Source organism: Leopardus geoffroyi, chromosome B4 (assembly GCF_018350155.1).
Source record: "Leopardus geoffroyi isolate Oge1 chromosome B4, O.geoffroyi_Oge1_pat1.0, whole genome shotgun sequence".
In the NCBI taxonomy this organism is placed as follows: Eukaryota; Metazoa; Chordata; class Mammalia; order Carnivora; family Felidae; genus Leopardus; species Leopardus geoffroyi.
In genome coordinates, this window is record NC_059341.1 from 109,874,523 (window position 1) to 109,897,047 (window position 22,525).

The 22,525-nt window shown below is 35.7% G+C and overlaps 1 non-coding gene across 1 annotated transcript; it reads left to right on the plus strand.

Moving 5' to 3' along the window:
* Positions 1–21,357: 21,357 nt before the first annotated feature.
* Positions 21,358–21,502, plus strand: LOC123592247. Its single transcript, XR_006709648.1, has one exon. It is a non-coding gene; the product is annotated as a U4 spliceosomal RNA (small nuclear RNA).
* Positions 21,503–22,525: the final 1,023 nt, after the last annotated feature.

Genomic DNA, 22,525 nt, shown 5'->3' on the forward strand with positions numbered 1-22,525 from the left:
AGAATAGTGACTGAAATAAATTTGAAAAGATCAAATCATGATGTTAGAAATTTTAAGTACATCAGTAAAAGATGATACGAAATGAAAAGATTATCTTTTCACAGTACAAGTCTTCCCAATGAATTTCCAAAACACTCTAATTTATAAGAACTATAAAACAAAACCCCAGGATAGAGAATATGAGATTTTGTCTTATCATTATTGAAAAATGAATTGTAACACTTAGCTCAGTGTGTTTCAATATTAAATTTTCTACTCTGTGGCACGTGATTATAGGCTAAAAATGAAAAATATGAGCTTGAATTATGAAATGTTATGACTGCCCTTGCAGAAAAATAATAAACACCTAGAATCTGATTTATATTAAAAAATAAAAAGACTCATGCTCTGTCTCTCTCTGTCTCAAAAATAAATAAATGTTAAAAAAAATTAAAAAAAATAAATAAAAAGACCAATCATAATTAAGACATAGATTTTCTATTCCCAAAGGCCTTACGCATGTCCTTAAACTACATTCTCTGGAATGATGTACTCTCCTGTCTAGCCAGAGACTGCCCAAATAGAATAACTGAGTGCCAGTGTACCTGATTTTCATTCTTTTGAATCCTCTGATCATGTGTACTTATATCCATAACTGAGAATTTTCCTGAGTTGGTGCTGCATGGGATCAAGGGGCCACAACCTTGGGGGGAGGATATAGAGAAAGCAAAGAAGCAAATACATCTTTATAACTGATAATCAATTTCATTACTATCTAACCTGCCTTTCAGGCCAAAGAAACATTTTCTCCCCTTCCAATGAATACATTTATCTAGAGTAGATTTTGAGGTGTCACATCACTATGGTTGTTTTCAATTATTGGCATGTTTTTGTCAGGTTGATGGTAATAACAGACATGAAAAATTGATTGAGAAACTAAGTATAGAAGACCAAAGCCAATAATACAAATATAAACTAATATGAATTAAAGCACGGTCTAGTTACATTATCTCACTGCATCTTTAAACAGCATTACTACTACTCGCATTTTACAGGTAAAGATATTGAGGATTAGAGCTGTTAAGTATACCTCCCAATGTCATACAGATGCTAAATGGTAGACCTACAATTCAAACTCAGACATCCTGAGGTAGTCTGCAATTCTCCCCCTTATGCCATACTGGTAATTGGAATGGTTCACTATTTACTGAAGTTTTGAAAAAACAGATGATTTAACAAAGGGCAGGTCGTGCTGCTCAGAGGTGATGAAATGCTGGTGACAGATGGAAGTAATACAACTGACAGGTTGTGAAAAATAAGGGTTCCTACTAGAGAAGCAGCAAAACTCAAGGCAATTAAAACAGCAGTGACTCAGCTTGATGAAGTTTGAGGGTTTAGGTTGAGATCTTTGAAAGTGATATAAAGAGTTGTAAAACAAATCAACAAGTTTGAGAGTATACCAGAAGCACTGGTATGAATAAAAACAGGCACAAGTGAAATATTCTCATGAGTGACACCAAAAAGACAACCTCAGAAGAAGGCTCCTTAAGCACAGAAGACCATCCTCCTGAATCATCCTTCTGAATTAAAAACCAAAAGCACCAACCTGGTAGCCATTAGTTTATAATAAATTTTTATATTCATAGTTTAAGTTGTCCATTTGTTTTAGTTGTGTTCAACTCATAATATTAAATAATAAAACTACAAATGTATTTACAGAGTGGCAAAATTATCCATCTGTATTTATATGAAAAAAAAAGTTGATGGAGAAGCAATTTTATTGTCTTATAAATACTGCAATTAACCTTTAAATCACAGTATTTTTAAAAAAATAATGCAAATAAGCAAAAATTGCCAATAGTTCAATTTAATTAACCCTAATTAAATTTCAGAATGTCACTAAATGTAATTACACTGCATTTTTCATAGGGTTACATTTCATAAAGCATTAAATGCTATTATTGGTCATGGTGTTTTATCCTCAACAAGGAAGCTGATACTTATTTATGGGTTTTTTTATGAGTTAAATTAAACAACTACTAAATATTTTCTAACGTAATATATTTGGACGGGTTTGCAAAAGAATTTTTATGGTGATATAATATCTCCAATGGCAGAAACATCATATAAAGAATCCTCTATGTTATCAGGTACAATCAAGTTTGTTTCTACAATAATTACATCATTTAAACACTTGAGAATCCTGTAGCTTTCCCAAATCTAATTTAACCTTTCAGATATTAGACTTTTTATAGCTTCTCAGCACTACTCCTCCCTAAGGAGTAGGTATGTGTGTATCATAGACCAGCAGAGATTGAACAGTTCTTAAAAAATTTAAAACTCCCTGAATTAAATTAATCTTGTATTTTTAGACAAAGCAATATTTCATTTTTATCACTTTATTGTAATTGTACAGTTATCAATTCTCTATGAAACTGACAATAAGCTTAGCTGCCAATGTTTACTCTCTGTGTGACAGTAAGTGTTGTCTCATATCTAGAAAAATCAGTAATATTTAAATTTTAATATTGGAGAGGGGAGGAGATTTATGACTGAAAGTAAGGTACCAAATGAACAATCATGGTGCTTAATATGATAATTCATTTGAGTTAAGCCATTGAAAATCATAGTTAAAATGCAAATGTGTTGGGGCACCTGGGTCACTCAGTCAGTTAAGCATCAGACCTCAGCTCAGGTCAGGATCTCAGGGTTCCTGTCAGCTGTGCTGACAGTTCTGCACCCAGAACCTGCTTCAGATTCTGTTTCCCTCTCTCTCTACCCCTCCACCACTCACACTCTGTCACTCTCTGTCTCTCAAAAATAAATAAACATCAAAAAAATTTTAATAAAAAAATGCAAATGTCTTGGGTGAAAGGACACTTTAGACTTAATAATAGTAGGAACAACAACACCCTTTTGACTAACTCTATACTAGTATCTTGAATAGGAAAAAACCTATGTACATTTAACAGACTAGAAAACAAAGGCCAATGTTTATAGAACACTTAAGAAGTAAAGCTTCATTCAACGTGGCCACGTCTGCACGCAGAGGCTATCTGTATATTATGCTGCCTCTTACTACTTAATGGCATCAGTTAGGTCTTTCCATAAGTAGGAAATACTTATGGATGGAAGAGAATCTTATTTTAAAATGGCTATAGGAACTAATAAGTAAATTTAAAAGTTTATCAGGTTTTACTTTAATATACAGAAATTATTTTTTCCAAATAATAGAAATGAAATTTTAGAAAAGAAAATAAGCAAACAATGAACCCACTTAGAATAAAAAATGAAATGCTTAGAAATAATAAAATGTTCAGGACTAGAAGTCATGATAGTCCTAGATAGCAGCATAGAGAGACCTGAACTGACTTTCTTCCACAGATATGCCAAATCTACTATATATGGAATAATAGCCATTTAAAAATAATAAAAACTAGCTGAACAGCTCCATCCACAACAAGGGATACAATGGCCAAATCCAGATAGGTAGGAGAGGCAGAGATGTGGTCTCATCAAAATACTTACCGCCCCTATAAACAGTAATCCTCAATAAGGAAGAACCTCATGGGTCTCAAAACTCTCCCTGAAGAGTGAGGGGTTTGCATCTCACATTAGCCACCCTAACCCTAGGGATCTGCACCAGAGAGACAAGACCCCAAAAGACCCTGGCTTTGGAAACCAGTGGGGCTTATGTACAGAAGATCTGGGGGAACTGTAGGAATATGACATATTCCTTTTATGGGGTTCATGTGCAGAGTCATTCACCCAGCAGTTTGAGAATTATGGGATTATATATGAAGAAGATTCATTGGCTAAATCTTAAAGCATCTGCTGGAGGGGCATGGACTAGTGGGACTTTGGGGGATGAGGGCACTGCCAAGTGCCATTTTTGCATTTGTATTGGAAGTCACAGTCACAGCAAATGGAAAAAATAAATAAATAAATACAAGATATCAGCATTGAAAAGGAAAAAGTAAAATTGTCTCTACTTGCAGATGACACAATACTATATATTAGAAAATCCTAAAAACTCCACTAAAAATTGTTAAAATAAGTGAGTTCAGTAAAGATGAAGGATATAAAATTGACATAGAGAAATATATTGCATTTCTATACCACAATAATGAACTAGCAGAAAGAGAAATTAAGAAAACAATCCCATTTATAATTGCAGTGAAAAGAATAAAATACTTGGAATAAATTTAACCAAGGAGGTGAAAGACCTAAACAATAAAATCTAGAAGATGTTGATGAAAGAAATTGAAGAAGATACAAATATATGGAAAGATACCCCGTGTTTGTGGATTGGAATAATTGACATTTTATTCATATATATAATTATTTATTTGTTTTGATAGAAAAAGAGAGAGAGTGTGCAAGCGGGGGAGAGGCAGAGAGAAAGGGAGAGAGAGAATCTGAAGCAGGCTCCCCACTGTCAGCACAGAGCCCAATGTAGGCTCAATCTCAAGACCATGAGATCATGACTTGCGCCTAAATCAAGACTCAGACGCTTAACCAACTGAGCCACCCAGGTGCCCCTGGAAGAATTGATATTATTAAAATGTCCATACTACCCAAAGCAATCTACACAGTCAATGCAATCCTTATTGAAATTCCTACTGTATCTTTCACAAAACTAGAACAAATACTTCTAATTTGGATGGAACCACAAAAGACACTGAATAGCCAAAACAATCTTAAGACAGAAAAACAAACCTGGAGGCATTATACCTTCTGATCTCAAGCAATACTACAAATGTATAGTAAGTAAAACAGTGTAGTACTGGCATAAAAATAGATGCATATATCAGTGGAACAGAATAGAAAGCTCAAGAATAAATAGAGAGCCACACATATATAGTCAATTAATTTACAATAATGGAGCCAAAATTATACAGTGGAGAAAGGACAGTCTCTTCAATTAAATGGCATTGGGAAATCTGGACAGCCACATACAAAAGAATGAAACTAGACCACTACTTTATGCCATTCACAAAAATTAATGCAAAATGAATTAAAGACTTGAATTTAAGACCTGAATATATAAAACTCTTAGTAAAACATATGTAGTAATCTCCTTGATAGAGGCCTTGATGTTGAATTTTTAGACCTTACTTGTTGCCTTGCAATGGCAACAAAAGCAAAAATAAACACATAGGACTATGTTAAACTAAGAAGATTCTCCACAGTGAAGGAAATCATCAGTAATGTGAACAGACAATCTACTGAATGGGAGAAAATGTTTGCAAACCATGTATCTGATAAAGGGTTAATAGCTAAAATATATAAGGAACTCAAAAACCTCAACAACAGAAATGAAACAATAATATTTAAAAATGGGCAGAGGACCTAAAAAAAACATTTTTCCAAAGAAGACATACAGATGACCAACAGACACATAAAAGATGCTCATAGTCACTAATTATCAGGGAAATGCAAATCAAAACTACAGTGAGATATCACCTCCCACAGGTAAGGCTATTATCACAAAGACAAGAAATAATAAGTGTTGGGGTGGATGCGGAGAAAAGGGAACTCTTGCACACTGTTGGTAAAAATGTAAATTGGTAAAGCCAGCATGGAAAACATTATTGAAGTTCCTCAAAAAATTAAAAAAAGGACTACCATATGATCCATCTATCCCACTTCTGGCTCTTTATCCAAAGAAAATAAAACACTAATTCAAATATATATGCACACCTATGTTCATTGCAGCATTATTTGCAATAGTCAAAATATGGAAACAACCTAAGTATTCATTGGTAGATCAATGGATAGAGAATATATGGGGTGTATATATGTATATACACAACTATATTTATATATATACACACACATATACATACATACATACACACATACAATGGAATACTACTTAGCCACAAAAAAAGGAAATCTTGCCATTTGCAACCACCTGATTGGACCTTGAAGGCATTATGTCAAGTGAAATAACTCAGACAAGGAAAAATAGCATATCATTTCACTTATATGAGGATTCAAACACACACACACACACACACACACACACACATAAATACACATAACAGATTGGTCATTATTAGAGGGGTTTATCAGAGGTAAAAGGAGTAAGGATTGGAGAAATAGGTGAGAGAGTCAATTATATGGTGACAGATAGCATCTAGACTTATGGGATCATAATTCAATATGTACAAGAATCAAATTATTGCATTGTGCACCTGAAAATAATATAATGTTAGATACTGATTTTACCTCAATAAAAAAAAATAAATTAAAAAAACAAGAAAAGAAAGTGGTACAGACCTGCATGCTGAAAACTACAAAATATCACAAAGACATTTCTATGAAAGCCTCAATCAAGGGATACACTGAATTCATTAAATGGAAAATTCACTATTATTAAGATTATAATTTTCCTCTAGTTTTTCTGGATTCAATGCAATTCCAATCAAAATATTAGCAGATTTTTTTTCCTTAGCAAATTGAAAAGCTGATTTAAAATCTAGGGGGCGCCTGGGTGGCGCAGTCGGTTAAGCGTCCGACTTCAGCCAGGTCACGATCTCGCGGTCCGTGAGTTCGAGCCCTGCGTCGGGCTCTGGGCTGATGGCTCGGAGCCTGGAACCTGTTTCCGATTCTGTGTCTCCCTCTCTCTCTGCCCCTCCCCCGTTCATGCTCTGTCTCTCTCTGTCCCAAAAATAAATAAAAACGTTGAAAAAAAAAAAATTTAAAAAAAAAAATAAAATCTATATGCAAAGGCAAAAGACCAAGAAAAAATCTTGAAAAAGAAGAAAAATGATAGAAAACTAATATTTCTAATTTCAAGATTTTATATTAAAGCAACATTGTCGTATTAGAATAAGGTTGGATGAATGGAACACAATAGTCAGATAAATCCACACTTCTTTGCTTAATTGACCTGACAAAAGTGCCAAAGTTATTCAACTGGAATATAATTGTGTTTGTGTGTGTGTGTGTGTGTGTGTATAAAAATTAATTGACACTGGAGGAGCCAAGATGGTGGAACAGCATGGAAGTTATTTGTGTGTCTTGCATCCATGAAATACAGCCAGACAAACACTAAACCATCCTGCACACCTAGAAAACTGATTGGAGGATTAAGACAACAATCTGCACAACCTGAACCACAGAATTCAGCAGGTACTCAGCGAGGAGAGGTAAAATTGGGGAGCGAGAAGCCATGGGAAGGGAGATGCTTTTGTGGGTGAGAGAGGACAGAGACAGGGGTGGGGGGAAGAATATGGGAAAAGCACCCCTCCCCAAAAGCAGCTGGAGAGAAAGTAGAAAATTGGAAACAGTCACAGGGACTAAACTAAAAATGGAGAAAGGAGAAAGGAGAGGGTTTAAATTCCATTAAGACTGTAAACAAGGGGAGCACAAAGTCTGCAACTCTGCAGCTCAATACCTGGAGGCACTCTGGTGGGAAGGGCAAATCCCCAGGAACAGAGTGGGAGCCGGGAGGTTCTCAGGCCACATGGGGAAAAGCGGTTCCACTGCTGGAAGGACATTTGGTACAGACTGTTGAAGCCACCTGGTCCCAGCAGACCCCAGAAAACAGCGACATTCGGTGGTGCTGGAACAAGGTCATTAAGGGTGAAGCCTGGTGCCAGATATGTGTTGTGATTTTCCATAATCCCTGAAATGCTGCTGCTACACTATCTCACCAACTTTTTCTGGGGCGGGCTGGCTCCTGGCCGCAGTCTCGGGACACCAGCAGCAGCAGGGTCCAGCAAGCGTTCCTGGGTGCAGCAGACATTCAGCCATTGCTCATTCGGCCATTGCTCAGTGAGACCCTCCTGCAGAGGGGTGGAACGGGTCAAAGCCACAGTCCTTCGGAAGTAAGGGGCCGGGGAAAACAGCCGTATCTGAGACAAAACTCGGGAGAGAGGTACTGCCTGGGGCTTGGTCACAGACAGTGAAGAAGCAGGGATTGGATGAAAGCTGAAGACAGATGACAGATGCACGATTGCTGATTGGGAAGAACAGAGTTCTCATACTAGAGACTGGGTAGCTGGGTGACACCATTTTCACTGCTCTCACGCATGTGCATATTCACCTAGGAGCTCCAAACACTCCAACCCAGTAGGCTAGCAGCACCATCTAGTGGAGAACGGAGCCGTTACACCGAGCCCCGCCCAAGTGGGACAACCTCACTCTTCAAGAACACAATTCTCACCACCTACTTAGTTTATGGACTATAAAGTCCTTCATAGTCTGACTTCTAGGGGAAAACGCAGTAATTTCAGTCCTATTTCCGTTTGTTAACAGGTCTATCCAATTTTCTTTCTTTTTTTTCTCTTCTTCACTTTCTTTTTCTTGAATACAGAAAGAGAAAAAATTCATTTTTAACTTCTATTAAAAATAAATTTCTGTAATTTTTTTACTATATTTTTTAGTTTGTGTAATTTTTTTCAAACTTCACTTTTCTTCCATCATTTTATTTTAGTCCGCTTCAGTGTATTCACTTTTCCAAATTTTCAAACGATTTCCTTTTTTTTCTTTTTCTTTTTTCTCTTTTCTGTTTCTTTTCTTTTTCATGAATACAGAAAGAGAAAAACTTCATTTTTACTTTCAATTTCCATTAATATATTTTCTTTAATTTTTTACTATATTTTTTTAATTTTCTTTTTACTATATTTTTCATTTTTTACTATATTTTTACTATATTTTTTTAATTTTCACTATATATTTTATTTTTTTACTATATTTTCAAATTCGATTTTTCTTCCATCATTTTATTTGAGTCTATTAGTGTTTTCACATTTTCAAATTTCCAAACGATTTCCTTTTATTTTTTCCTTTTCTTTTTCGTTTGTTTTCTTGTTCTTGAATACCAAAGGGGAAAAATTCATTGTTATTTTCAATTTTTATTAAAAATATTTTTCTTTAGCTTGTTTCTACTATACTCTTTACTTTTGTATATATTTCCTCAAATTCTGTTTTACTCCCATCATCTCATTTTAGTCTACATTAGTGTATTCATTTTTTTCAAATTCTCAAACGATTGCCTTTTTTTTCTTTTATTCCACATTTTCTTTTCTCTAATCTGTCAAACCACTTTCAACACCCAGACCAAAATACACCTAGGGTCTAGCATCATTTATTTGATTTTTGTGTGTGTGTTTTTTTAATTTCTTAATTTTAATATTTTAACTTTAATATTTCTACCTCATTAATTCCTTTTCTCCCTTCAAAATGACAAAACGAAGAAATTCACCCCAAAAGAAAGAGCACGAAGAAATGACAGCCAGGGATTTAACCAACACAGATACAAGCAAGATGTCTGAACCATAATTTAAAATCACAATAATAAGAATATGAGCTGGAGCTGAAAATAGATTTGAATCCCGTTCTGCAGAGATAAAATAAGTAAAAACTAGTCAGACTGAAATTAAAAATGCTATAACTGAGTTGCAATCATGGAAGGATGATGCGGTGGCAAGGATGGATGAGGCAAAACAGAGAATCAGTGATATAGAGGACAAACTTATAGAGAATAATGAAGCAGAAAAAATGACAGGAGGCAATAGAGCATGATTTAAGAATTAGAGAAGTCAGTGACACATTAAAAAGGAACAACATCAGAATCATAGGAGTCCCAGAAGAGGAAGAGAGAGAAATAGCAGAAAACTTTCCTAACTTGGGGAAAGACACAGACATCAAAATCCAGGAAGCACAGAGAACCCCCATTAGATTCAATAAAAACAGACCATCAACAAGGCATATCATAGTCAAATTCACAAAATATTCAGGCAAGGAGAGAATCATGAAAGCAGCAAGGGAAAAACATTCCTAACCTACAAGGGAAGACAGATTAGGCTTGCATAAGACCTATCCACAGAAACTTGGCAGGCCAGAAGGGAGTGGCAGGATATATTCAATGTGCTGAATCAGAAAAATATACAGCCAAAAATTCTTTATACAGCAAGACTGTCATTCAAAATACGAGAGATTAAAAGTTTCCCAGACAAACAAAAATTGAAAGTGTTTGTGACCACTAACCCAGCCCTGCAAGAAATTTTAAGGAGGACTGTCTGAGAGGAGAAAAGATGAATATATATACCAAAAGCAACAAAGACTAGAAAGGACGAGACAACACCACCAGAAACTCCAACTCTACAAGCATCATGACAATAAATTCATATCTTTCAGTATTCACTCTAAATGTCAATGGACTCAATGCTCCAATCAAAGGACATAGGGTAACAGAATGGATAAGAAAACAAGACACATCTATATGCTGTTTACAAGAGACCCACTTCAGACCTAAAGACACCTTCATGTTAAATATAAGGGGATGGAGAACAATCTATCATGCTAATAGTCAAGAAAAGAAAGCCGGAGTAGCCATACTTATATCAGACAATCTAGACTTTAAAATAAAGACTGTACCAGTGATGAAAAAGGGCATTATATCATAATTGTAAACATTTTTGCATCAAATGTGGCAAAACCCAAATATATAAATCAAATAATCACAAATATAAAGAAACTCATCGATAGTAATACCATAATAGTAGGAGACTTCAACACTCCACTCAGCAATGGACACATCATCTAATAAAAAAATCAACAAGGAAACAATGGCTTTGAATGACACACTGGACCAGATGGACTTAACAGATATATTCAGAACATTTCATGCTAAAGCAACAGAATATACATTCTTCTCCAGCGCACATGGAATGTTCTCCAGCATAGCCCATATACTAGGACACAAATCAGCCCTCAACAAATACAAAAAGACCGAGATCATACTGAACATATTTTCAGACCACAACACTATGAAACTCAAAATCAACCACAAGAAAAAATTTGAAAAGGTAACAAATACCTGGAAACTGAAGAACATCCTACTAAAGAATGAATGGGCTAACCAAGAAGTTAAAGAGGAAATTAAAAAGTATATGGAAGTCAATGAAAATGATAACACCACAACCCAAAACCTCTGGGACAAAGGAAAGGCGTTCATAAGAGGAAAGTATATAGCAATCTAGGCCTTCCTAAAGAAGGAAGAAAGGTCTCAGATACACAACCTAACCTTAAGTCTTAAGGAGCTGGAAAAAGAACAGCAAATAAGACCCAATACCAGCAGAAGACAGGAAATAATAAAGATTAGAGCAGAAATTAATGCTATGGAAACAAAACAAAACAAAACAAAAACCAGTAGAACAGAATAATGAAACCAGAAGCTTGTTCTTTGAAAGAATTAACAAAATTGATAAATCACTACTCAGTTTGACCAAAAAGAAAAATGAAAAGACCCAAATAAATAAAATCAAGAATGAAAGAGGAGAGATCACAACCAACACAGCAAAAATACAAACAATAATAAGAGAATATTATGAGCAATTATAAGCCAATAAAATGTACAATATGGAAGAAATGGACAAATTCCTAGAAACATACACTACCAAAACTGAAACAGGAAGAAATAGAAAATTTGAACAGACCCATACCCAGTAAGGAAATCGAATTAGTAATCAAAAATCTCCCAAAAAACAAGAGTCCAGGGCCAGATGGCTTTCCAGGGGAATTCTAACAAACATTTAAGGAAGAGTTAACACGTATTCTCTTGAAGGTGTTCCAATAAATAGAAATGGAAGGAAAACTTCCAAACTCTATGAAGCCAGCATAAAGCCAGCATTATCTTGATTCTAAAACCAGACAGAGACACCACTAAAAAGGAAAACTATAGACCAACTACCCTGAGGAACATGGATGCAAAATTCCTCAACAAGATATTAGCCAACTGGATCCAACAATACATTAAAAAATTTTATTCACCACAACCAAGTGAGTTTTTTTCCTGGTTCAATATCCACAAAACAATTAACATGATTCATCACATCAATAAAAGAAAGGATACAACCATATGATCCTCTCAATAGATGCAGAGAAAGCATTAGACAGAATAAAGCATCCTTTCTTAATAAAAACCCTCAAGAAAGTAGGGATAGAAGGAGCATACCTTGAGATCATAGAAGCCATATATGAATGAGCTGATGCTAATATCATTTTCCCACTGAGGAAAAACTGAAAGCTTTCCCCATAAGGTCAGGAACAAGACAGGGATGTCCACTTTCACCACTGTTATTCAACATAGTATTGGATGTCTTAGCCTCAGCAATCAGACAACAAAAGAAATAAAATGCATCCGAATAAGCCAGGACGAGGTCAAACTTTCACTCTGCACAGATGACATGATACTCTATATGGAAAACCCAAAAGATTCTACCAAAAAACTGCTAGAATTGATTCACGAATTCAGCAAAGTTGCAGGATATAAAATCAACGCACAGAAATTGGTTGCATTCCTACACACCAACAATGAGGTGACAAAAAGAGAAATAAAGGAATTGATCTCATTTACAGTTGCACCAAAAACCATAAAATACCTAGGAATAAATCTAACCAAAGAGGTGAAAAATCTATACACTGAAAACTACAGAAAGTTTATGAAAGAAATTGAAGAAGGCACAAAAAAATTGAAAAAGATTCCATGCACCTGGAGAGGAAGAACAAATATTGTTAAAATGTCAATACTACCCAAAGCAATCCACATATTCAATGCAATCCCTATCAAAACAACACCAGCATTCTTCACAGAGCTAGAACAAATAATCCTAAAATTTGTATGGAACCAAATAAGACCCTGAATAGCCAAAGCAATCTGGAAAAAGAAAACCAAAGCAGGAGGCATCACAATCCCAGACTTCAAGCTATACTACAAAGCTGTAATCATCAAGACAGTATGGTACTGGCACAAGAACAGACACCCAGATCAATGGAACAGAATACAGAACCCAGAAATGGACCCACAAACATATGGCCAACTAATCTTTGACAAAGCAGGAAAGAATATCCAATGGAATAAAGACAGTCTCTTCAGCAAGTGGTGTTAGGAAAACTGGACAGTGACATGCAGAAGAATGAACCTGGACCATGTTCTTACACCATACACAAAAATAAACTCAAAATGGATCAAAGACCTAAATGTAAGACAGGAAGCCATCAAAATCCTCGAGGAGAAAGCAGGCAAAAAACTCTTTGACTTTGGCCACAGCAACTTCTCACTCAACACGTCCAGAGTCAAGAGAAAGAAAAGCAAAAATGAACTATTGGGACCTCATCAAAATAAAAAGCTTCTGCACAGCAAAGGAAACTATCAGCAAAATTAAAAGGCAACCAACAGAATGGGAGAAGATATTTGCCAGTGACTTATCAGATAAGGGTTAGTATCCAAATCTACAAAGAACTTATCAAACTCAACACCCAGAAAACAATCCAGTGAAGAAATGGAAAAAAAGACATGAATAGACACTTCTCCAAAGAAGACATCCAGATGGCTAACCGACACATGAAAAAATGCTCCACATCACTCATCATCAGGGAAACACAAATCAAAACCACAATGAGATACCACCTTACACTTGTCAGAATAGCTAACATTAACAACTCAGGCAACAACAGATGTTGTCAGGGATGTGGAGAAAGAGGAGCTCTTTTGCATTGTTGGTGGGAATGCAAGCTGGTGCAGCCACTCTGGAAAACAGTATGGAGGTTCCTCAAAAAATTAAAAATAGAACTACCCTACGACCCAGGAATTACACTACTATGCATTTATCCAAGGGATGTAGGTGTGCTGTTTTGAAGGGACACATGCACCCCTATGTTTATAGCAGCACTATCAACAATAGCCAAAGTATGGAAATGGCCCAAATGTCCATTAATGGATGAGTGGATAAAGAAGATGTGGTATACATATAAAAAGGAGTATTACTCGGCAATCAAAAAGAATGAAATCTTGCCATTTGCAACTACATGGATGGAACTGGAGTGTATTATGCTAAGTGAAATTAGTCAGTCATAGAAAGACAAAAATCATATGTTTTCACTCATGTGAGGACTTTAAAAGACAAAACAGATGAACATAAAGGAAGGAAAACAAAAATATATAAACATATATTACATATTACAAAAATATAAAACATAAAAACCGGGAGGGGGACAAAACAGAAGAGACTCATAAATATGGAGAAGAAACTGAGGATTACTGGAGGGGTTGTGGGAGGGGGGATGGGCTAAGTGGGTAAGGGGCAGTAAGTAATCTACTCCTAAAATCATTGTTGCACTATATGGTAACTAATTTGGATGTAAATTTTTTTAATTAAAAATAAAATTAAAAAAATTAATTGACATATATGTTATATCATTAAAACAAAAATCCAAAATGATCATACTATGAAAATGTCAGAAATAAAATTGTTAACCTTCTGAAAGAGAACAGAACAAAATCTTTCTGACTTTGATTTAGAAAAAAATTATCCAATAAGATATAAAAACGTCAGCCTGGAAATAAAAATAATAATGATAATAATAATAGGTTTTAACCAAGATTTAAAACCTTCAGCCTTTCAGTAAAATAAAAGGCAAGCTACAGACTCTGTGAAAATATTCAAATGGTTTTTTAAAAATACATCCCAGATTAAGGACTTGTATACAGAATACATAAAGAAGTTTCAAAACTCATCAATAAGAAAACAAGAAACTCGATTTAAAAGGGCCAGACAATTTGAATATTCACTTCATAATATAAGATATAAGTCTGGCAAATATGCACATAAAATGATGGCAAATATCACTAGTCATCAGAGAAGTTCAAATTAAAGTTGCAATAACATATCCCAACACATCTCTAGAATAGTGAAGACCAAATGAGCAATACAACCATGTGCTTACAAGAACGGTGAGTAACAGTAATTTCTGTCTTGCTGTCGATATGCAAAATTATACAGATACCAACTTCTGAGCACAGAGGGTCAGTACATTATAAGTTTAGTTATTATAGAATCTAGCCATCCCACTTCTAGGTACTTTTCTATGCCTGCACCTGAATATATATCAGTGTTTACAGGGGCATTATTTTATAACACCACATCCACTAGAGGAAGAAATTGCATTCTATTCATTCTATGGAAAACTCCTTAGTCATAAAAAAGGAACAAAATGTAAATACAGCAACAACGTGGATAAATCTCAAAAATATTATGGTAAGTAAAAAAAATGCAAATGCTTAATTAAATGTTACACATTGGATCATTCCATTTATATGAAATTTGAGAAAGGTCAAAATTATACCATGTAGATTATTCATTGAGCTTTCAGGCAAAAGTGGATAGTTTAGGTTGCTGGGGTTGCCATAATGAGGTACCACAGACTGGGACTCTTAAGCAACAGCAATGTATTTTCTAACAGGTTTGGAAGGTAGGACAGTGGTGAGATCAAGGTATTGTCACTAGAATCAATTTCTGAGTCCTCTCTTCTTGACTTGTTAGATATCTGCCTTCTCCCTTTTCATCACATGGTCTTTCCTCTGTATGTTTCTCTGTGCTCATCCCATCTGGCATCCTCCTTAAGGACACCAGACATATCTGATTAGGGCCTATAAAATAGGGTGCATTTTAACCTAATTACCCATTCAAAGGTTTTATCTCCAATACTATCACATTCTGAGGTATTGGGATTTAAGACTTCATCATTCAATGCATGAATTGGGGGGGAGGTACAATTCAGCTCATCAGAGTGGGGTATCAATTTCAAAGGGATTGGGGAAGACTTTTTAGGGAGATAATACCTCTTAAGCATTTTTCTATGGAGAGGATTTAATTGGATACAATGATCAGAATCAAACTCTACAATTAAAAAAGTGAATTTTGGGGCACCTGGGTGGCTCAGTCAGTTAAGAAAATGACTTCAGCTCAGGTCATGATCTCATGGTTCCTGGGTTTGAGCCCCCTCTTGGGCTCTGAGCTGACAGCTCAGAGCATGGAGCTTGCTTCAGATTCTGTGTCTCCCTCTCTGCCCCTCCCCAGTATGTGCGCTCTCGCTCTCTCTCACTCTTGTTCTTGCTCTCTCTCTGTCTCTCAAAAACAAGTAAATATTGGGGCGCCTGGGTGGCGCAGTCGGTTAAGCGTCCGACTTCAGCCAGGTCACGATCTTGCGGTCCGTGAGTTCGAGCCCCGCGTCGGGCTCTGGGCTGATGGCTCAGAGCCTGGAGCCTGTTTCCGATTCTGTGTCTCCCTCTCTCTCTGCCCCTCCCCTGTTCATGCTCTGTCTCTCTCTGTCCCAAAAATAAATAAACGTTGAAAAAAAAAAAAATTAAAAAAAAAAAAAAACAAGTAAATATTTAAAAGTTAATATTTATTTATGTATGTACCTCTGAAAGCGAAAAAAATCTAGATATCAAACTCTAAAGTTGCACCACTTTGGGTTAAACTGTTTTATCTATCAAGATAAAGATATTTCTGAGAAAAAATTTTAAATTAAATTATGGTATATTGCTTTGGTGTGAATCCCAGCTCTTCTCCCTATGTAGTCTTAGACAAGTTACCTAATCTCTCAATTCCCAGTTTTCCTGCCTATGAAATGGGGACAATAATAGCATCTATCCAATTGGGCTGGAACTTAATATGAACTAAAAATAAATAGTAGTCATCATTTAAAAAATTAAAATAAATGGGGTACCTGGGTGGTTCAGTCTGTTAAGTGTCCAACTCTTGGTTTCAGCCCAGGTCATGATCTCTCAGATTTGTGAGATCTAGCCCAATGTTGAGCTTTATGCTGACAACACGGAGCCTGCTTGGGATTATCTCTCCCTTCCTCTCTTTCTGTTCCTCCCCTGCTTGCTCTCTCTCAAAATAAATAAACTTTTTTTTAACGTTTACTTATTTTTGAGACAGAGAGAGACAGAGGGTCAGAGAGAGAGGGAGACACAGAATCTGAAACAGTTTCCAGGCTTTGAGCTGTCAGTGAAGAGCCCGATGCAGGGCTTGAACTCACGGACTGCAAGATCACGACCTGAGCCAAAGTCGGACGCTTAACCAACTGAGCCACCCAGGCGTCCCAAAATAAATAAACTTTTAAAAAATAAAAATAAGTTATCATAATTAAAATAAAAATTATGGTATTTACACTAACATGCCATGCTTATTGTGTATATACTTTTTTCCTCCTCTCTCTCCAAAGTTTACTATAGCACCAATCATTCTAATTTTATTGGCTGACTCTATGAAAATTTATCTGTGTTCATTGACAGTGAATAGGATCCCCTTGGTCAACCCAGCACTTCAACATACAGCTACCTGGCAATATACATGGCAGTTCATTGGCTTGGACGAATCTTGGGTATGTTTAGGAAAGACTGATATTTCTCTCATTTACCCCCCAATTTTCCGACACTTAAAAAATGTATAATGTAGAACACTTCCTCTTAAGACAAAATAGTTGTAACTTCATTAAAATGAAAATAGCACGTAACTCAAGGAAGTCAAGGGAGAGGATTCTGAATCTCAGCACATCTGGTCAAAGAATTAAAATAAAAATGATTTAAAACTTCAATTAGAGCTGCTCTTTTTTTTTTTTTTTTGGTGGAGAGGCTACTTACTTTTTGTTTTCTAGCAAGTATACAACAATATTTAAAGAGATGTTATATTTTGTTCTAAGACCAATGCCTATATATATGTTCTCTTTCAAATATATCACATTATCCTCTCTTTTGACAAGAAAAAAGGAAAGAAAGGGAAGGGAGGATGAAAGTCACAAAGGAAAAAGCTAGTTGAATTTTAGTAAATATTAATCCTATTTTAATATTCCAAAAGGAAATGCTACTTTTAATATGGATGAGACCTTCTTAAGTCTTTAATGTTTTTCTAGTGTATAGATCTTTTGGGCAAAGATTCTATATTGAATGAGAGAAATCAATTAAAAGCAAATCAAACTTACATTTATCAGAAAGCATTAGACTTCTTCCATTTTGGGTTACCACCAAGTCATTTTTGTATTTAGTTCCTATCACAACACATAAAAGTGAGGCACTTAGAAAGTAAATAACTCAACTTCTTCACTCTAAATAACTTAATCCAACTGAGACTCCTAAATTACATACCCTACATCTTTCCCTCAAAAGTTTTAAAATATGGAAAGATGACTACTTTAGGGTGTTCATATACATATACATATGTGTCTATGGTTCATATCAGAATACATTTTTCTATGAATAGATAACTTTAAGATGTACCAAGTTGGTCTTCTAACAACTTTTTTTTCTCATCTAAATGTTTTACCCAAGATAAAAGCTATTACTCATAACAGAAATATAGAAAGTTAATATTTATGTGCAAATATTATATATTTCTTAGTCACTGAAAAGTGCAATTAAGGCAAAGGTTTATCTTTGTGTGTATTACGTTGTTGTTTGTGTGACTATTTCCTGCACAATTTGTGTGTGTATATATGTTACACTCTAACTCAACACTTTCTAGGGATGCTCTTTCAAATAATACAATATCAAAAGTTTCTAATTTTAGTTCTTGTATCTAAAAGGGAAGGAGCATTCAAATTACCCAGGAGTATAAAATCTTGACTCCATAATACTTTTAAATTATAGGTCAAACATGTTTAAACGTGAGTTATTATTTACATATTTTTAAATATGACTATGAAATATAAAGGTTACTTAGAATTTTACATAATTATAATCTATTTGTCAAATACATCGTTTGCTCAAATACAGTTTCAATTAGAATTTTAAGGCCCAAAATGTCGTATGTTGATTATAGAATATCATTTATATGATCTTTGTGCTAGATATAATTGATTTACATTGCTTTTAATTTGTTTTAAATATTTTTATTACTAATGTATTTATTTTATTTTTACTATTTGTAACCACTTCAGGTCATCTGAAACTTTAGATGGTGTGACTTTATATAAGTTTGTTCACACAGTTGTTGTTTTTTTAAGTTTATTTACTTATTTTGAGAGAGAGAACAAGCAAGTGGGAGAGGGACAGGGAGAGAGAGGGAGAGAAAATCCCAAGCTGTCTCTGCATTGTCAGCTGAGCCTGATACCAGGCTCCAACTGTGAGATCATGACCTGAGGCAAAATCAAGAGTCAGTTGCTTTAACCAATCTTGCCACCCAGCTGCCCCTGTTCATACAGTTTCATGTGGCTAAAGAAACAGAGGTCCTCAGAGGATAAGAATCTACTAGTGTGTGTGCCAACTGTTCCACCATTTTGTTAGCTAGGTCACAAGGGGAAGTTTACACAACTTCTAAGGGGTCTGAAAGCTCTCAGCAGGAGGGAGGAAAGGAAGGGACAAAAGCAGGGAAAGAATGTGTTTCATTTTGCACAACCAGAAGTTCCAACCAGTCTGAGGTGGTTTGGTGCTGAGGACCTACACAGAACCCCCTTCACAGTTGTCCTGAAGTTATTTATAGCTCATTATAATATTATGATCTCCTCCTATGGGGAGAGTTTTCTGCCATTTTTTGAACAGAAGATGTATGTGCCAGCATGTTGACATGCTAGGCATGCACAATTGAACCAAGATGCCTGTGCAAGCCTCCTGCCCCTGCCCTCTAGTATAACTCTGAATAAAAGCTTCCTATACTAACCCTACAGGGAGACAGTACTTTGAGAGATATCTCCTGATCTCCTCACTTGTAACAAGTAATAAAAAGTCATTTGCTTTCAAAACTTCCATGAATAAATTGATGTATCCCAAGTTGTGAGCCCCTTGAGTTTGGTTACAATTTCTGTGAGAATCTTTGTTGGGGTAATACAATTTCTCTATATATGTCTCATGAAAAAAAGTAACAGGTACAAATATTTATGTATAAGTATCTGTGAACAATTGCTGATAATAACAAAGGAATTGGAAACAATTTAAATGTTTATTAAAACAAATTGCTAATTAAATTCTGGTATATTATGCGTTCACCACCTTTGCTAAAGATATGTGTTTACAAATATCACTATGTGTATGCAGAGAGAGAGAGAGATTAGAAAACTATTTTGATAAACAATATAAATATGTTGTTTTAATATACTGTTTACCAATAAGTGGTTAAATTATGTATGTATAATGTAAAAAACTGGGCCATCTCGGGAGATTATCTTTAGAGATGAAAGCTGATATTAAGAAAACATCATGGTAAACACACACACACACACACACACACACACAGAGCTTCTCCTTGGTAACACACCCTGAGTCTCCAGACAGTGATTATTGTTCTTTGTTATTCTGAATACAATGACAACTCCTGTATCCCAAAAGGAAATCAAGCATTCAAGACTTTAAAGAAATCTGTTGCTACTTATTCTATCTAGACACAGAGCCATTCCACAGTTTTCACATATGTTAAATCCTATTACCGATTTTATCTTCCTACCGTACAGATTGTGCTTACTAATAACTGCAATTTTTGACTTCTGCACCTATGACTCTCTTAGCACCACACCACCTCTTTTGTTTAAATTCCTCCAGAGGTAGTATCTGATGGGGTTAAAAATCGCCATTGAATACATTGTTTTCACAAGATACCTTATCACGATATAATAAGCAGACCAGAAATGCCTGACTTCATTCAAGTTTTGATCTCTGTCTCTAAGATTTGTGTACAAAAAATGAGGTCCCATGGGATGTAATCATAGCAGAACCTTATTTTCATTCTGTCACATTCTTTAAAAATATTCTGTAGGTATCTCCTCTGCCCCTGGATAAAAACTTGAGCAAATCTCATGATTTTCCAGTATCCTCTTAAGGAATTTAGAATTTCCTATCACTTTATGTCAGAAAACACAGCCTTGATTTAGAAATAATGTTATATACACTTTGATATTATTACTCAGCTCTTCAATCCGAATTGAACAAGTTAGACTTATTTTTTTTGTCCTTCTCCTAACTAGTGCAGGTAAGAAAAGGCAGGTTTTCTGCCCTTTAAAAGGAGCAAATACTTGGAGCCTTCATTCTTTCTTGCTTTCTTTGTTTGCCACTCATTAGCTGCTATTCCTGACCCTCCAGGATCAGAGCAAAAATGAGAAAGAAAGGTAAAGGGACATAGGGAAATTTCTACTTGGTAGCTCCTCTTGTGAAAGAGCTTAGTACATTGTGTGCTTGGCAAAGTTCACTCCTTCTCTCACATATCCACTCTGGGCCTATCAACTAAAACTCCATTGACCTGATGTCGACCATGATGGTCCTTCAGCTGGCAATTCTTTTCCCAAGTGTGGCTTTCCAGCAATCCACTCCACACAATTTCTATGTCTTCCCTGAAGACAATATTTTTGGCTTGGGTAGGACTTAATTCCATCCTGGCTATCTCCCAAATGGACCACATGTGGTCCATAGGAAACATTTATACAATTTTTGGCCTGATAAAATAAGAGAGCACAAGCTAAATGCAACACAGAAGCATCTTGTCCCTTACTCCAGTCATTGGAAAAGCTAGTCAAAATATTTCATTCTCTATTTTCCTTTTTGAAAGTCACAATCTTGGTTAATGAAAACATCTGTATTAGTTTCCTAGTGTTAGCTTTGCGCAGTGGCAGTATCATAGCCAATGAGGTTTATCCAAGGCACGATTATTGCTAATAGTTTCCTAGTGTTAGTGAACACTGCACCACAAATTGGGTGGCTTAGAACCATAGAAATTTATTGTCTCACTACCCTGGAGGATAGAATTCTGAAACTGAGGTGTTGGAAGGGTCATGTTCCCTCTGAAACATTTAGGGACAATCCATCCTTGTCTTTTCCTACCTTCTGGTAGTTTGCCAGCAATCCTTGGCATCCCCAGACTTACAGCTTCAGCACATCAATCTCCGCCTGTGTTATCACATGACAGTCTTCCATCCCGTGGTCATATGTCCCTCTTCTCTTCATATAGAGGTAACACTCCTAGTGAATTAGAACCCACCTTCATGACCCCATCTTAATGTGACTACATCTGCAAAAGACCCTATTTCAAACAAAGTCACACCCATAAGTACCCGTGGTTAGGATTTCAACATAACTTTTTGGAGACTCAATTCAACCCATAACAACATCTAACTAAGCTCTTCAAATGGTCTCCTTCCCTCCACATTTACAAACACTCACACCACCTATTTTCTCCTTAGTGTGTGGATGTGGTGGTAGGAGAGGGGCTTACAATATAGGAATAATTTCCTTTAAATAATTTCAAGGGGAGCAGACTATGCCACCCCAGAATGTGAAACTTTGGTATGTGCATTATTTCAAGCTGAAGATAATCAAGGCCCAACAGACTCAAGAAGTGCTTTTACCCTCCCTTTAATTGCCTAAAATAACTTAGAAAGGGGGATTGTCCCAGGAAGACAACTATTATCAGGGATAACTCTTTATATCAGACAGACTTATCTGCAGGGCATGACAACCATTTGTTTGCCAAACATTTGCTCTTCTCATCTTCCTATGAATTTTCTTCCTGCCTTTTGAGACCTAGGTCCCTTAGGTCAGGATGGTATTTAAGTCTCCATTACTTGACTGCTAAAAAGCTTCATATTTTTATAGGGCTCCTGTATGTACAAAACTTGTTTTTCTCCTATTAATCTGTTATGTCAGTTTAGTTATCAGACATGTCAAAGAAGCTAGAACGAAAGAAAGAGAAAGTTTTCTTCTCCTACACTTCCCAATAAAATCATCTCTTACTCCATATTCTTTATTCCTTTCTGGTGTGCAAAT